The sequence below is a fragment of the Nasonia vitripennis genome, chromosome 4, assembly GCF_009193385.2.
Source record: "Nasonia vitripennis strain AsymCx chromosome 4, Nvit_psr_1.1, whole genome shotgun sequence".
NCBI lineage: Eukaryota > Metazoa > Arthropoda > Insecta > Hymenoptera > Pteromalidae > Nasonia > Nasonia vitripennis.
In genome coordinates this window covers 29,230,693-29,248,845 of record NC_045760.1, presented here as the reverse complement: position 1 = coordinate 29,248,845, position 18,153 = coordinate 29,230,693, and the positions used below count along the sequence as shown (strand labels likewise).

At 43.5% G+C, this 18,153-nt stretch overlaps 1 protein-coding gene across 2 annotated transcripts in view; it reads left to right on the top strand.

Moving 5' to 3' along the window:
* Positions 1-99: 99 nt before the first annotated feature.
* The window catches only part of LOC100123674, a 248,220-nt gene continuing 230,166 nt past the window's right edge, over positions 100-18,153 (top strand). For both annotated transcript variants that reach the window (XM_031930805.2, XM_031930806.2), the window contains exon 1: positions 100-660. The gene's annotated coding sequence lies outside the window, so the exon portion shown is untranslated. The remainder of the gene's footprint in view (positions 661-18,153) is intronic.

Genomic DNA, 18,153 nt, shown 5'->3' with positions numbered 1-18,153 from the left:
TGTTCGGATAATTATATATAATATAGGTACCTATAACTACTTATTCAGTAGTAGTAACGTTCAAGTCAGACTCGTTCGAATCATCGACAGTTTTTCACTGCCAATCAGTGTCCTTCATCGCGACGAACAATCTTCCATCATAAGTTTAAAATTTCAGTCAACGTTCGAAACCAACGGTAACTGCACTCAGCTACTCATTCGAAGCAGTGACTCGGCGGAGGCAGGACGCGTCCGTACCCGCTCCCGCGTTCGGCAAGGTAAAACAGTGTCCTCTCGAACCCGACGCGGAGAGTATCGTTCGTCCCTCCGCGATGAAGAGCGAGATGCCGCTATCACCTCAGCGCGTCGCCGCCATTTTCGCGCTTTTCCCTCCCTTCTGCACACACACACGCATACACACACACACACCCACACACATATATACACACGTGCAGGATGCGCGGCGACCGAAGAAGAGCAGGTACGGGAGGGAGAGTCGGCGCGTGCGTTTAACGAGCGCCGCGCGGATGCTGTGCGTGAGTGTGTTCGTCGCGAGTTTTCGCTCGGGAGCAACGCGTCGTCCTCTTCTTTGTTTGTTGTTTTTTCGCGGTTTTCTGGACAAGTGGACCGGCGGAAGACAGCGGATGGAACGAGATAGACGGATACACGCTGCGGAATGAGGTGAGTGCGGTGATGATGATGCTTCGCTTGTTGCGAGATTATTTCTCCTCGGCATCGTGCGCACACCTGTGTGCTCTTGCGCGGACCTGCGCCGTTGCAGCTTCCATCGTGACGTGATCTCGCGGTGGTTTTTTTTCGACGTCGTGTGGACGATGGGGTGTTTATTTTTAGGCGTTCGCGGAAGTGTTTTGAGTATAACGGGTTTTTTTTTTTTTTTTTGAGAAGTTCGATGACGCTGTGTTTATGGGTGTATGGTGGAGTCTTACTGTATGTGTGTGTAGGGGGAAAATGGCGGTTGTTGTTGGTTTCGATTTTTCTTATGGGCTCGGTTTTGTAAATTTTTCTCGATTTACTGTAATTACGATCGACGTTCACTACATTCTGTGCGCTGCTTATACGTTTTTACAAAAACAATTTTGAATTGGGTTTGGATGCACTCTATTGCGTGTATATACCATTTCAATTTCCGTAATACAAACAAAAGCATATATATAAAACCCCGTGTGTGCGTTACTCAATATTGTTTCGACTCTAAAATATTTGCTTTCCTTTCAATATTTGCTAGCGTTTCTATTCATGTTTTTTTTTTATGACGTTTAATAAACGCGTATAAAAAACGGTGTAAAAAATAAAAACAGGCGTTTTTCTTCCAATTCATCGACGATTAACGAAATCGATAACACGACGTCTCTCGCGTCTTTTCCGTAACTGGTACAACTAATTATAGCCGCGCATAATATCAAAGCGGCGTTAAAGCAAATAGCAATCGAACAAAGTTCGTCGGAAATAAGCAGCGATTCGATATACATATAGGATTATCGATTCCACCATTAAACCTTAGACTCAATCTCTCGGCATTGAAAGTTTTCCTCTTTGACTCGATCTCGCGCACCTTTAGATATATACGCCACTTCCCCCGAGAAGCTGTGACCGCAAATTCTGTCTCGCTTGTGACGTCAGAGCTTCGCGCGCGACGAGGTGTCCTCTGCACGCGTTCTCTCTCTCTCTCTCTCTCGGCATCGCCGACCTGCAGGTCACTTGTGCCCCTCCTGTCACTCGCAGACTATAAGCTTCTCGCACGCACTTTTCCTTGTCTCTGATGAACTCGGGCGTGCGCTTACCCCCCCCCCCCCCCGCGTTTTTAGTGTAATTATGCGTTTAAATTTTATTGATTAATTAGGTTTTTTTCTTTGAATCACCACTTTTTCACGATAATAAAAGGTATGTACGAGCGTTTTTTAAAAAAAAAGTTACGTTAATGTTAACCTCGAGGGTAAACTAACTGGACGGGATGGATTGAAAAAGGCAATAGTAGAAGATCAAATGTGGAAGTGAAGAGTCGATGCGCAGGATATAATGAACCTCGAGAGCTTTTGATCTCTTTTCAAATTGTTTGAAGGACAGAGATTTCAAAGAGCTCGGAAATATGGACGGTTGGATTAATATCTTTTTTTTTGTAAAATTCTCGAGTAGATATTCGTTATGCTATGGTATTCGGCAGAGGGTTATTCAGAATTATTTGCTGGATTTGATTAAGCAAAACAGCCTCTATTGATAAAAAAACTATTCAAGGCACCAACTGAACTCAAAGTTGGTCAACACTACTCACTATCTTCGAACGATTCCTCACCTTTGGGCCTTCGCTCGAGGTTGTGGAATTAGCCAAAGTTTCGTGTCTATACCCGATCTATCGCCTCTTAATGCACTCCAGTCACGGAGTTAAGCTCGTGACCTTCCTTGCCCTGACGACGAGAGACGCGACACGTCGATCCGCGTTTTTGGCACAGCAATTCCGCTTAGTTTTCTTCTCTCCTCTCTTTATCCGACTTTGCTGAAAGCTTCTCCTATGAAATTATAATATACAGAACTATGCGTATGACGTAGCAGCAGATTTTGCCATCGAAAAATTTCCTGCATCCGATTGACCGATCTATTCTTTTCACGGACATTGTTCGTCGCTTCTTTTGTATTAATTAGCTTCGTAATTACATTCATGCAAAATATTTCAAGGGATATTTCTCCGAAGAGAAAGCCCATCAAAGTCCATATAAAGAAGCATTGTTTTTAAAACGCGGCGGCGGCGATGGCAGGAAATACACAATAACGCATAAAATGCGAGTTAATTTTTTCCCCAAACAAGCATTCGCTTCCAGCGTATACATACTCAGTGAGCTTACTTTTCAACTTCGTTACACCCAGAAAGAAAAGCTTGAAAAACTCGTCGTCCAGAGAGCCCAAGTCAAGCCGTACAGGTATTACCCGCGAATACTCCCTCCTAACGTTCCCAACCGGACACGCACACGTGTGTAAGCACACACATCTACACGCACTGTACAAGCGAGCAGCACACGTTTCGCCGCTGCGGCTCGATTTTCTTGGAGTTGTCCCAAGGAGCGCAAATATAGCGGCGGCGTGCGCGTTGCGCCAGTGGTATAGTCGATGACTGAACTTTTGCTTGGATTTGCGCGTACGTGTGTGTGTGTATGCGTTAGAGGAAAGAGAGAGAGAGAGAGGGCCGGCGGCGCAGGTTGTTTCGAAATTCCGCGGTAGCACTGCAAGCTCACCTGTGTATACGCGTCGTCGTCGGGCTGAAGTAGCGTGTTGGAGTGCGCGAACGTTCGGCGCGTGTGAAAACTTTCGAGATCTGCACGCCAGGCCCTTTTTCGTTAATACCGCGTGCGAGGAACAAGTTTTAATTGCGGATGTGCGTCGAGCTTTTACACGTTGCTTTCGACGGGGACTATATACAGATCGACGTTTGCGCGCTGCTGCGCTTTGAAAAAAAAGTGATTCATACGCTCAACGATGTGGTAAATGACGGCTATTTGCGTGTGGACTGTCATCAACGCGCTTCACGAGGGATCGTTGTTATGAAGAACGGAGATATTTAAATCGGTGAGTTTTCTACCACACATGCTTTTCTCTCGAAACCACTAGAAAATAGAGAGCAGCGTTTCAGGTGTGTAATTCGAAATTCTTCTTGGAGCCCGTGCGTACGCGAATCGTTTAAAGTCAGAATTCGAATGATTTGCGAATCACAATAGCAGTCACTCAGAAGCGAAATAAAACGAATTCCTTCCCGAACGCACAGTAGCACGCAGTCGAGTTTATTTACGCCAAAGTCGAACAACGCCCGAAACAGAACGAGAAAACGTCTAGAATTTCCGAGAACGTTATTCGGATTAAAAGTGCTAATTCCCGAGTGATTCAGATAAGCCGCGCTGCTTCTTCCCCACCTCGTGTGTCTGTGTGTGTGTGTGTGTCTTCTTCTACGTCGATTTCGTCTGCTGCACGACGACGACGACGGCCTCCAGACGTGCCTCGGCCAGTGGGCCATTTCGTGTCGTCGTCGTCGTCGTCGTCGTCTGCGTGTTTAGAGGTATAATTACGATGACGTCAGCAGCAGCAGCAGCAGTAGTAGTGCCGAGAGCTAGAGGATTACGAAAGGGTGCCAAATGCCGCGTCTAATGGAGCTCCCTTGCCAAAATGCCAGCTGCGCTATCAATTTATTAATTCCCGGCCGACGTTATAAACGAGCAGGCTGCTCTCGGCACGGCAGACGCCGAAGCTTAATTCCGAATCGTCGTCTGATGCTCTCTCTCTCTCTTTCGCTTCGTCGTCGTGTTTCTCGAGGTGGTGTGTTTTACTCACCTGAGTCGCGGTTCGGTTTCGACGGTTCCTTGTGTTTGGAGATGATGAAATTCGAACGAATGTACCTGTTCCGGTTTCGCGAAACGGCTCTCCTTCGGAGAACAGCGAAAGAGAATATTTTTCTCTCTCGCGCGTGTAATTTGGAAAAACAATTTTTCGCCCCGCACGTATGAAAAACTATGCAACACGATAGTATCAGTTATTCGAGCTTTTACGCAGCGCCGCGTACACTCGAAGCTCTCGCGGACTACACCGTTATATACCCACACTTTTACGCTTTCATATATATTTTTTTATCTTCGGTTTTCACTCGGTCGAGCGTAAAAACTAAGCCAGCCTCGCGAGCGAGCATAAGGTCGTTAAGCGATTTTAAAAACCTAATTAAAACCTGATTGTCGCGTTAAAGCCTGTGTATGTAGACTTTAACCTTGTTATCTCTAAAGACGCGCTATGCTCTTGCGCGCGACTCCCTTTCCTTCCCATTGATTTTAAAGAGGCCGCGCGATGTACGTGTATTTTCCATAAACAAGTTCTCTCTGCTTTAAAAAAGGAAATTAAGAACCCTCGAGCGCACAGGATTATATTGCTTTGACGAAAATTGCCTTCACCGTATTAAAAGTTCCCACTCGACGAAAATCCGTCCCTTTCAATTCTCAGCGACGTCGCACTATATTCCATTGCTGCACTGTACATTGTGCTCGCGCGCGAAAAGCATATAGCCCAGAGTCTTTGAACTTGCGGCCTGCAGCTTCCTTGTTTAAAAGGCACCCCGCCGACGCTCTTTGAACGAGTTGAAAGTGACGTCGATTTTATGCTGGTTTGCTTTGACATGCAGCATTATGTAAATTTTGTGTGACCAGTGGCTAAACGCTTTACGCAGCGCAGCTAAATTGATCTACTTTTATAACTGTGGGGAAGAGAGAGAGAGAGAGAGAGAGAAGCTTGCATTCAATGACGTATTTACGCGTGTGATGTCTGCGCGCGGAAACGAACTTTGTGCAGCGCTCATCCAAGTTTCAGACGCGCGAGACTGATCCTTTTGAAGCACACTTTGGCAGGCGCCGGCGAATCGAATTAATTTCGGTGGAACTGCTCGCAAGTTTTTGGGAAGAGTTTAATTGTAGTGCCTATTTGCCGAAGTATATAAGAATGGTATGCATCGTGGGTCAGTCATTCAACTATTGCGTTATGTCGACGGAAGAATTTTCGGTTGAGTCGAACTAAACTTCAAATGTGGGCTAACGACACTGGGTTCTATATTTAGTATAAATTTAGCAAGTGCAACTTTTGCGCACAATTAACCTTTCACGATTACGACTAGGCTTAAGCTTTTATATAAATAAGTGATCAAGTTATAGGATAAATGTGAGTTGATTAAAAAGTCGCTCGCGGCGACGATAGGTGGCGCATAGATCTTTTCTTGTTTCCCTCAGTGTAGATATAGAGGTATGCCAATATGCCAAAACTGCCTTTTCTGATACCTACTGCCCTGGTAGAAGTTCGAAAATTTAAAATGGGCTGTAAACTATGAAATGGCTATGAGAAATAGCCTAGTCATAGCTTGTGATGAAACGCTTTTTCTCCCATTTCTTGAGCATTTGTTGGAATGAACATAACCTTAAATCTTTCGTATTGATATTATTCCTTGTGTCGTACACTAATTTTAAAGAGGCTTACGGATTTTAATCGATTTCCAAACGGTTTACACAGTTAATAGTCAATTAGAGTTATACAAGCACGACATACGAAGATATTCGTGATTTTCTTATTTTTTCATTTTTTTGACCCGACTTATTTTGCGTAGTACTTTCGTAGCCATCAACTAGCTATCACCTGTGCTTTGCTTTAGACAATGAAATCTATTTTTACAAGCTTGAAAATTCCTTGTAATACGGTATGACTATTCTTACTCCAATAAATGCGTAAAAAATGTCCGAAAAAGCGTTTCATCGCTGGTCGAAAAATGGACCTATTTTTCGCCCATCTCTAGTAATACGTGGTATGTTGTAGCTTTAAACTTATATCGATTTCTACCAGGCTGGTTGGGCCACCCATGCTGTAACTGCAACTGCAACTAATTTATATAGTGTTATAATCAAATGACATTAAGGTTATCAACTGGAGCTAGCATAATTTAATCACACGATACCGAATGATCCAAAACAAAGAGCTATCCTTTTATTTCATTTTAACTGCTACTAGCCTCATTAATTTGAGATATCAACTTCGTGCATTCTCATGCCCACACACACACACACGAGCAATAATCCACAACAACTTCCGACCACCTTAAAATCCACTCCAAATATTATCGATCGAATAAAACTCCGGGTTAACACGGTACAGCGCACTCGGACTCAAATCCGCACTAGGTCACCAATAAAACACGCTTGCCCGAGACGTGCACGACCAAGTGCGGAGAATAGACGGCGCGAGATAGAGAGCAAAAAGAAAGAGAGAGTAGAGACTGTGTCGGTTTATCAGAAGCCAGAAGCGTGCAATGTCTTTGGCGCATTTATATATTACGCGCTCGCGGTTTCTCTCTCTCTCACTCTCTTCTCTTTGCGGGCCTATACGAAAATAGTATGCTAGCGCTATTTTTGACGGGAACTGTGTCAACTCGGCTTTGCGTCGAAAGCGCGACTATGCACTCTATATACCAGAGATTCCAAGCCGCAGACGATTCGTCGTCGTCCGCGGCGTGAAACCCTGTTTACGTCGTCAAGTGGCCCGTATATAGGTGGCGGTGTGCCTTATAGGTATCGTACTCGACGACGAGCGCGCTAACGCGACATTCCAATTAAGTGACTTGCGACGTGGAATTACGACGTAAAGATACGTATTGAAATCTTCCGGAAGAACTTTTAACGATAAGTTGAGCTTTTTCCTATAGTATTTATAATGGTATACGTACCGAACGTTCATAACGACGATCCATTCATTTAGTGTATAATATACGAATGCGCTTACGATCTTGGCTCTGCGAGAACGACGAGTTCTATTCATCGGGCTACTGACGCATCTATCATATACGCTCGATCCTCGTCCAATTAAGAGTAAACGTCGCTTCGTTTTCGCGTAGGACATGTGTGTATAGTATCGGCATACATGTGTATGCGTGACGCAGTAATTGCCGTAATCCGCTTTCGCAGAGCTCGAAATCGTATACTCGCTGAGCTTTTTTCGTCTTTCGTCCCTGATGCGCGACGTGTTCTTTTGCTTTCTCGTATACCAATTTGCGATTTATCGGTGTGTCGTTTGTTAGCATGGGCGCATGATTTATGACAATGGATAACGATGAAGCTCTTGTTATAGGAATTATATTTTTGCTTCTACTTTTTGCCGGGATTCCGTATGCAGACGTACGCGAATTTCAAAGTCACTGCGCTGCACTGACAGAAATGCTCTTTTGGACCAAAAGGTAATAATCTTGAATATGGTTATAGAGTCATTATGCTTCAAACTTTTTACATAAAAATGGGTATTTCTACAGGTTATAGAAAACTAATAAAAAAAAATCCTACATAGGATATAAGAAATTAAAAAGAAAATTCTTATAGCAGAAATTTTGATTCAAAAAGATCATTTCTCTTAGCCAAGGTAAGAGTACGAAGAAAACCTTCTCGAAATCAACAATTTCAAATACACCAACTGATAACTAATCCAAGTTCTTTCCCATCTGAGTATATAGCTCTTAATCAGCCAAAAGCCTGTCGGTGGTTATTTGTCACCGACACTACATCCACACCGTAAAGTTCCACTTCGCGATTCGCAGGCCGATTTGAATAAGGACGCGAGTAACGTGGAACATATATGATCCATATTTGCTCATCGCAAACTCCACCACGCCACGATTATCATTTCGCCAGCAACGACGGCTTACGCGTTATATGTACTATGTAGAAGCCTACACGCGAACTACTGCCTTTGTTCCTCATCGACTGAATTACGCCACGACTGCTTACACCTCCTCTCCCTTTTGTCACACATCAATAGGAGAAAGTGAAAAAAGTCCCTAGAATTAGTCCAAGCGGGGGTGGTAATCTCGTGAAAACTTTATCCATATACTCGACTACTCGGCAGCGACAAAATCTCTTTGTTTGATTTCTCGAGCTTATGAGCGCGATATATCTTCGGGGCAGACTGTGTTTTTGTAATTAGTCGAGTTCCGGGGGGAGGCGTATCTCGTTTCTTCTGCTCCCGCGGGATAATTGCGCCGTGTGCATTAAATTGGCTGCGCTTTTTCTCGCTGTGTGTACATTGTGCTTTTTTTTTGAGACACGTTGTTAGACTGTTTGTACAAGCGTTTTTCTCGCGGTATATTTTTGTTATTAGTGTAGGATAACTCAAGCTGGAACCAAACCCCACACTATTTGTATCCTATACTAGCACCACCGTCTTATCGATGAATACTATGATATGACGAGTCATTAACATTTTTTTTTTATTATTAAACTATACATATAGTACGTCTTTTCTCGGCTGTTTATATTTCAAGTCCCTTAGCCACAGTCACAGCCGCGCGAGACACGGTCCATACTATCGCCGGGCTAATCTCGAGGGAGAGCGGGGTAACCTTCGAAGTATAGTAGAACTGTAGATCACCAACTGGCAGAGACGGATTTACGTTCGACTTCTGTTTGAGAATAACTCCGTAATCCTTTTGACGACGTCGAGATAATTATTCATATATATATATTTTATGCTTTTTTTTCAAACAAGTTACGCAAAGAAAAAAACGGCAGACTTTTTGTGCGCTACGAATTTGTTCTTTTCAAGCATTGAGTATAAGAGTCCCCGTAGATGTATACAAATCATCGACAGCGACGATTTACTGCGGCGGCACTACCCCCTGCGGCGACCTTTATGTACCTATACGAGCTTGTATTTGTGCTTTGAGCGTCGACTATATACTTCTATGATTTGTGGCTTGTTTTTCTAAAGTCTGTTCTATTGCACGTTTGCTTCTGCTGATATGTCGTAGCTAAAATCATTTGTTTTCTATTACGCATAACTTTTTACAAATAATAAGCTTGTAGTGCCGAAGTGTTAAGGTTAATGAATCGTTCTACCGAAGAACTTAAAAAACGAAAAACGAAAAGCTCTCGAGTAAACCAAATCATCTCTGCGATGATCACAGTCCTCACCGTCATCTAATCGACAACAAACAAAACAACACATCAATTTATCCATTCCAAAACACATTCAACCGACAAACTCGTTCGTCTTTCTCAAACACACAGCAGCAGCAGCAGCAGCAGCAGCAGAGAGAAAGCTCAGGCGTCGACGAGAGTTTGTCAACCAGCACACTCCGCGGAGGCTCGTAAATCTTGCGTCGGGCGCAAATGTAGGCCTGACAACGTGCCGGCGTCTCTCGATGCATATAGCTATATGTTTATACGCGAGATACGGGGGAGCCTCGGCGGCAAGTCCAAAATCATTAGTTTGATCGATGGAAATTAATCGAGAAGGAGCAGCGCCGAGGGAGATCCGAAACTTTTGTCTACGTCTCTCGGTTATATACGTATGTATACGCACAATGCGTCTTCGTCGCGGCGGCGATGTTCTCTGGGGGGGGGGGGGCGAGACTACTGCGTGTACTTCGCTTTTTGCTATACCAACTGGTAAAAAGGGGCTTACGGGTTAGTTTGCTTCGAATTACATCTACATAAAGTATACTGTTATATGGTATATAGAGCTTTCGTTAATGTTCGTTGATCTACCGTTGGTGCATGTATGCAAATGAAAGGGATTTTCGCGGAACTCGAAATAATAACGCGGATTTGGTCTTTATTCAAATGTGTATAGGGGAGTTAATAAATTATAATTGAAGCTTATACACAGCTTTTGACATTTTCCCGGTAACAACCCACTCCGAGCTATAATACTATATACCTATATAAATATTTCCTCTTCTTCGACCTTCCCACTGCCCTGTGTATAAGCTCCCACGAGTATTATACACATCATCCACTCGTACACACTCCTACATACACAGGGCATTAATTAATTAATCAATTCAGAAACGTTCCATACCGAACCGTCAAAAATTTTCATCCAGACATGCGCTCTTCACACGTGTCGACGAGTTTCCACTTCTTTTTTTCGTTCGCCCCGTGATTATAACGCTCGCGCGTCGCAACTTTTGTTCTTATCGCGCACCAGCGAATCTCCCAGCTGCATACACACATATATCTATAGCAGCGTCTCTCTCTCTCGAGTTCTCTCGTCGCGTACAGCCGGAAAAGTTGCGAGGATTACGAAAGTTGGCGCGCGCTGGTACTGCGGAGAGAGAAAAGCTCTTTGGAGCGTGAAAAAGGACTCGCTGCCGCTCTCGAGAAATCATCGTCGTAGCAGCGACGCTGGCCTTAAAAAATGCGCGCGCGAAAAATTATCCGAGCTGTGGATCTTGGCGCGCTTTTCGATTATAGGGATGGGCGAGCGCCCCGACGCGGAAGAGAGGACGAGGGAGAGATGGATGAAACGTACGCTTCGCTGGGCTGGTTTGTTTCCTTTTTTTTTTTTTTTGGAAAATAAAATCCGCGCCGCGACAGCTGTGCAGGAGGAATCAACTCGACGGAAGGGGAAATAATAGGCGGGTTTTAATTTTTTTTTTTTTTTTTTTTTTTATTAAAGATTCGACAGTTTTAGCCGAGCGTGCGCAAGCCATTATCGCGAAATTACCACTCGCAGCTAATAATTTCCGTTCGGTGCGCGGCCGCAATCAATCCTTCCGCAAACATAAATCGCGACCGCGAGCGCGTCGCAGTAAACTCGCCCCCCGCGTGTGTGTCTACGTGAGTGGAGGGTAAAAATAGAAAGATTCTTGAACGCAGTGTACGATACCGATTGGACTTACCCTTTTGGTATAACTGACCGCTTATGTTAGTTGAGAGAGAAATAGGGTTGCGTTTGCATGTATACTTCTGTTTAGTTAAATTAGAAAATTTAATTATTTACTTTGCAACATAAAAGTTTAGTAAAACGGACTACTGCAAAGTTTCGCAATGTGGACCATGCGTTTCTATAATTTTACGGGCTTTGATATTCTAAAGCCAGAGCTTAAACATTTTTAATTAGTGTGGATTTTTTTTTTGAAAATTTCACAAAGGCATACTTTTTTAACTCTACTTTATTTTTAATTTTTTGAGGGGGCGATTCAAGGTAGAAAAAATGCTCATCAAATGTATGTTCTTATAACGAATTCTTCATGTTGTTAAAATTTCAAACAGAATTAAATCTAAGAAGAAACGCTAGCTGGCAATTATCCACTGGACCGTATCCACTGGATAATAACAATTTTCAGATTACTCAACTTTTCAGTATACAAATTTCCCTACATTACCATTTCCCCCTCTGTGCACATGACCAAAGCATACATTATCGAGTTCTTTTCCTAAATCAGCCTACACTGCGTTGGCGTATAATATTTCGAATTCCGAAATTAATCATCGCGAGCGTGGTCGTGGTACAGAAAGTTTACACAGTGATTTGAATTATTTATCGAGCGCGCGGAGTAATCAAAGCGAGGATTCATTTAGAATCGATAAGTTGATTGTGAATTATGCCGAGCGAAAATGTAATCAGCGAATGCGCTCTCTAAACTGCTCCGCAGCAGTCTGGCCGTAGCGCATAGAAAGCCCGGCGTGGAAAATTTATAACGAGACCTATACACGCTCTTCGATTAATTATATTGAAATTTCTCGCAATAAAACGAGAGGCGCCTTTGTTCTCCTTAGGATCGCGCGATTCTTAATTTCGTCGTTTTGCAAAGATTGTTGTAAACAGCGGAACGCGTTGTAATATTATCGTGAAGCGGCAGATTCGGAGAAAATTAAATTCCTACATTTATAGCGCTTGTATAGCTCTTCGGAAAATTTCGACACTATACGGGCCTCTCTCTCTCTCTCTCTTGTGCGCGCGATAATTAATTAAATTGCTCTTTCTCGCTTCCTAGTCATTTTTAATAATAAGGATACTTGCTCTGAATATTTAATTACGGCCCCCGACGAGCGAATCGAACAAAAATCGCGTCATAAAAAAAGTTGAAGAAATGGACGTTTCGTACATAATAAGCGGCGCTTATATAGCGTCCCTTTCGGCCCTCAAAGAAGCAGTAGCGGCTAATCGACGCTCTGTTGACTCACGCTATATGTATACAAAGAGAGAGAGACAGAGAGAGTTGGGCGAACTCGAGGGATGGACGTAGTTTGCCTCAATTAGTCGAATGAAAAGTCAACAAAATCAGCGGCGACAGGGACGATCTTTGTTGGACGTGCGGAGGATTTGATTGCCCACGACGGACTCACAGACGTATCGCTCTGTGTGTGTGTGTGTGTGTGTCTGTTCGCGAAATGAACGACTAGCTGTGTCTATGGTCGAGGCATAAATGTGTCACTCGATTTTTGCTTAATAAATTAAGGAGTAGATCCAAAGTGATTGCGAAAATAAAAGCAACGTATGCAGCGACCGCTGATTTAGCTAAAATTCCTCGGCCAACATTGCGGCAAGCGTAGCCTTCTATATAGCACACACACACACGACTATAGGCGAAAAACGTCCGCAGAGAGAGAGAGAGAGAGAGAGAGAGAGAGAGAGAGAGAGAGAGAGAGAGAGAGAGTTCCGGGGGGGGTGTATGTGTAACCAGAGCTAGAGGTTGTACCTATGCCCCCCAGTGCAGAGAGAGAGAGAGAGAGAGAGAGAGAGAGAGCAGTAGTAGCGCAGAGGCGAGCGCGGCGTCGATATTGAGTTATTTGCTCGGAGGTTTTGCGCTTGTTTTCCGGCTTTGCCGAGGCCGCGCTATGGAGGACAGGTGAGCAGGGTCGCGCAGTGGGGGCGCCAAATGAATATTAGTGACGCCCTCGAGACCGAATTAATCCCCGGCACTTGCTCTATACTCGCCTTTTTTGCTTCTTTCTTTTACTTCTCTCTTTGCTGCGCCCGCGCTGTTTCTCCATCTGCAGAGGCATTGAGATTTTCTAGTTTTGTCCCTTATTTTCCTTTTATTTTTTTTTCTCTTTGGTTAATATTCTGTAGGGAGATTAGCGGCGCTGTTGTTAACGCTTTATGGATTTGGAAAAGGTATAAGTGCTTTTAACGGATCTACCGTTTTAAAAAATCAAGCGACCGTGAAATTTCTCTTATTTGTAAGCGGCTTTGGGCTTTTTTTTGTTGTGTCGCGTTTTGTACTTTTTGATGCGGGGAAAAAGCTTTGTTTGTTATTATAGCAAGGAATCCACAAAAGGGTTTTGGTTGAAACTTTGCTGATGGGTTCCTTACTTCAAAATATCAAGTCTTATACGTGCGGTAGTTCCTTTCCAAATATCTTGAAACCTGAGCTTTAGTCGGAGAGTTACGAGATTCAAAAATTTTCGTGGACCTTTTAAATCTCAAAAGTATAAAAATTCGCATCTACGTAATTTTTAAGTTATGAGTTTGACTCAAACACGGTGAATATCGGTGCTGGAGTTTCTGCTTTGTGGCCCTCAAATTTTTCAAGGGTATACTGGTTCAGAAACTTTTAATTTCATTTAGTCGACGCACGATTACCGTAATTGGCGTAATTCGATTAACGCACACAGGAACGCGTAACGTGAAACAGCGAGTCCATGTGAACCTATTGACGTACATAGAAGCAACTCTAATAAAATTGACGGTCGACTATCGTTGCTTAATCGATGGATTCGGAGAAAAGCGCATAAAGAGAGTGAGCAAATTGCTATACACCCCTCAACAATCGATAAATCGCGTCTCTCGAAAACAAGAGCCGGCAGAATTCGAGGTCTACACGCACAGCCATACCCAGAGAGTCAGCCGGCGATGTATATATTTAGCATTAACGAGGTGATTCGCGTTAGGAAGTGCAGAGTATAAGCGAAACACCGCTCTTATACCCGAAGAAGAAGTGAGTAGGAGAGAGAGAGAGAGAGAGAGAGAGAGAGAGAGAGAAAGCGAGTTCCGAAGCTGCGCAGGTGAAACGACGTATATAGAGTGCCGCCGACGCTATTGCTCGTAAAGGCCTTTACGGCCCGCTACATTTCCCTCGGCCGCTTTCTCTTTTCGTCCTTTCCTCTCGTGCATTGACGCGGGGGCGGCTGGTTCTTCTTATTTCCTTCCCTTGGCTCGCTATACACGCCTGGCTTTACACAGCAGCAGCAGCAGCAGCTACGTATACTGCTCTCCCGCGTTTATGGCCGACTCTTCGATTATTAAAGCGCCCGGCACTTCATTCACCATTACTGCTCTTGTATTGCTAATAGTGTGTGAGCGCGGCTGGAGCTGTGAGCAAAAAGGAACGAGAGAGAGAGAGGTGCTGCTGGGGTATATGAGTGTCGTGTTTACGCATGGCAATTGACGGATTTTCTCTTGCGTTTTAGCGCGAGAGCTTATCGAGTCTTTGAATTTTCTTGGAGAGAGCGGCGGTATTTTGAAGTTGGATTTGAAGGGGTTTTCAGTGTAAGGGCTATGTGTGCCATTGTGATTTTCGTCAAGGAGCACACTTATCAATTTTAAGAGTGCTCCACACCTCGAGCGACCTAGCGGAGGAAACGTTTTTTGTTTATAACAATTAATTGACCAACTTTATCACCGTAAATCGAGTTTCAACACTTGCAATGTGTATTAAGGGGATGTCGTCGGGGGTATTTAGTATTTCCAAACTTCTAGAAAAACAAAGTCCGATCAAATTTTTCTGTCGGTAGAACGATTCATTAAACTTAACACTACGGCGCTACAGATTCGGTTTTTCATTTGCAAGCTTTATTCAAAGAGTTTTATGTAAAATTATATTTTAAAGTTGGCGCTGCAATCGCATGCGTACGACGAAGTACGCGTAAACATCTGTTCGTATTTTCAAAATTTTAGAAAAACAAAAAGTCCGATCGAAATTTTCTTTCGGTAGAACGATTCATTAAACTTAACACTACGGCGCTACAGACTCGGTTTTTCATTTGCAAGCTTTATTCAAAGAGTTTTATGTGATAGAAAAACAGTGTTTTTTGTGACGACATCCACTTAAGAAATGTTCGAAAAAATATTAAGCACCTAAAGCAGTTAAATTGTAGTCAGCAAAATGGCCACTGCCTCTTAGAAATTGTCCGACGAAATAAAATGTTAATCTAAATTTTTATCCAAGAAATTAAATTTTATAATATACTCGATACCTACTACACATGCTGAAACTCAATAATACCCACTTTTTGACTGTTAAGTTTGTTTAAGTCATTAATGATTATTGAGGTGTAACGTGGGGGCGCTGCTAAAAATTCAAACTTTCAACATAAGACACTCTTAATAACAAAAGTTTTAAACAACAAACAAGCTTAAATTTTTCATTTTTAACGTAAATCCTACTCAAAGAACTCCTTGCAGCGATCACCAAAGATTTATCCAAATCGATCTCTCTCAGCTTAATTTCCAGAATAACGCCGAGGCCGGAATCCCCTCGTTGAGCAATAAAAATTACAGAGAACGAGAGAGGCCCGCTCACTCGCTCGCGTCTCAAATTAGGGCGTAACGATCGCACACGGCTCGCTGCAGCTCTATCGCACGTGAATGGGACGTGCCCTCCCCTCCCCCCTCCTTTCTCGTAGGGCAAGTTGATCACGCCGCGTGCGGTTTAATTTATTAGAGGGATCGATGGAGCGTGACTAATCGATACGAGCTTACCGGCTGAACGACGTTGGCGCAATTTTCGGACTATAGCTCGCTCACGAGCAATTCCCTCGGCGCGAAAGCGAGTCCTCGTTATATTTTGGGAATCGGCTATATGCAGTGCACATTCGTGTATAAACTAATAGTCGAACCGGTTTTTTCTACGATTGCCTCTACGGGGATTCGATTCTCTCTCTCTCTCTCTCGTGTTTGCGGAATGAATTTTTACACCGCACACGGGTTTACAATTTAATTGCAGTGGGGATGATGAATCCGGATATAATTTCGAGTTACGCGCATATCGCGGGGGCGTGTGTGTATTTTATAGATTAATATAACATACAGGAGTCGAAATTCTTCCTTCTTTATTTAACCGATCATCCCCCTCGTTCAATTTTTCGAGCGAGAAAAGTTCGCGGATATCATTTTTCCTAACGCCGCACTTTGTCCCTTCGTTAAGTAGCAAAGTCGCGGGCTTGTATGCGCGAACGCGGAATCGACGCCGAGAGTTTTTCGCGCGCGTGGCATTCTCAACTTTTTGCGATTCTTTTCTCTCGCTGCTCTTCCTCCTCCTCCTCTTCTTCTTCTTTTGCGCTGCGATTGTGGTTACAAACGAAGGATCGCCAGAGTAGGAGGAGAAAGGGTTGGATAAGGAATTCCGGGCTGAAGGAGATTGTCGAGGTGGTATTCGAGGTATTCTCGGGAAATGTTTCGTTGAATTGACAAATGAATGCCGGGCTGCTATAGTAGCTGCTCCCGAGTGTCTCTAATCGAATGAGGGGATGTACACGTTCGTTTGTTTAAACTTTAGAGAGTCAAGCTCGTTTAAAAAAAAAAAAAAAATTAAAGCAGAGACGAAGGAGATATAGAGAGAAAAAAGTCGGCAGTCGAGAAGTTTATGGGGAACACGTTCCGACAATATTATGACTCGTTGCCTCCCGCGCGACATATGTGAGACGCGTCCTCGGTTCTCCCGCGGGCTTGCAGTTATATATAGAGAATTGGCGCGCAAAAAGCCAGCGTCTGATTGCTTCGTTACTACACCTCGAGAATTATAAATCATTTTTTTTTTGCTCTGCCCTCCGACTCTCGCGCGGTAATGAACTGCAACTCACGACGACGTGAGAGAAAAAAAATGCAGTTCGTAATTTTACCTTAAAAAATAAAGATACGAGGCGTGAATTGTACCGATGTATAAAAGAACGGATGCTCTCGTCCTCGATAAATCCTGCGTTTGTCTCGCGCACACGCTGTACTGCAGCTGCAGCCCTCTAGGTATACCTGCAAACTTTAGCCAGAACTCCTGGCTCTCTCTCTCTCTCTCTCTCTCTCTCTCTCTCTCTCTCTCTCTCTCTGTTCTGTTGCCTACATATATATACACCTACGATATTCGCGAGCCATAAAATTCTCCCTGTCTTCCTGCAGCAGTAGCAGCAGCAGCCGCTCACCGAGCGCTTGCGGGAATATATTAGCCCGATGCTGCGCCGCTGCGCTGGAAGGAAACAATTCCGTTCGGCGGCGCTCTCGCGATATTTCTCGCTACCTAAGCGCGGAATTACGCGCTGCGAGGGAGATCTTCCTCCTCTCGCGCGCGTGTAACGCGGTGGTATGTGCGTATGGAGGACTGGCTTGCGTGTTATCGTGTGAGGGAGTACGTAGAAGTGATGACGATTTTCGACGCGAGAGATGGTACACAAAGGTACATTTTTGTTGTGCAAAAGAGCTATGCTTTTAATGATGTTTCTTTTTAAGGGAGTTACTGAAATAGTCAAAATGAGGACTTTTTAGGTATTTTGTTCATTTACGAAGCCGTACAGATAACAGTATACACTAAATAAGAATCAGACATTCAAATATAACATGTCGATTTGTACTGATTATCAATATCAAGTTTGATAAGCAAGCTGATTTGAATCATTTTTTGAAGTTAAATGTACCATTTTCATGTTCAACTAATGAGGTACCCAATAATAGTTATTTTGAAAATAATAATTATTCCTCAGACATTTGTCTTGCTGTTTAAAAATTTGTATTACAAACTGTTTTTTAGGTTCTGTAAAATCCATTAATTAGCATGACTTTCCATAAAACCCTGTGAATTAGAACCCAAACAAAAATACTAATATCTTGCTTTCAATGTACCGACCTGTTAAAAAAATTTAACTGAGTCATCTAGAGGACAAAATTTAA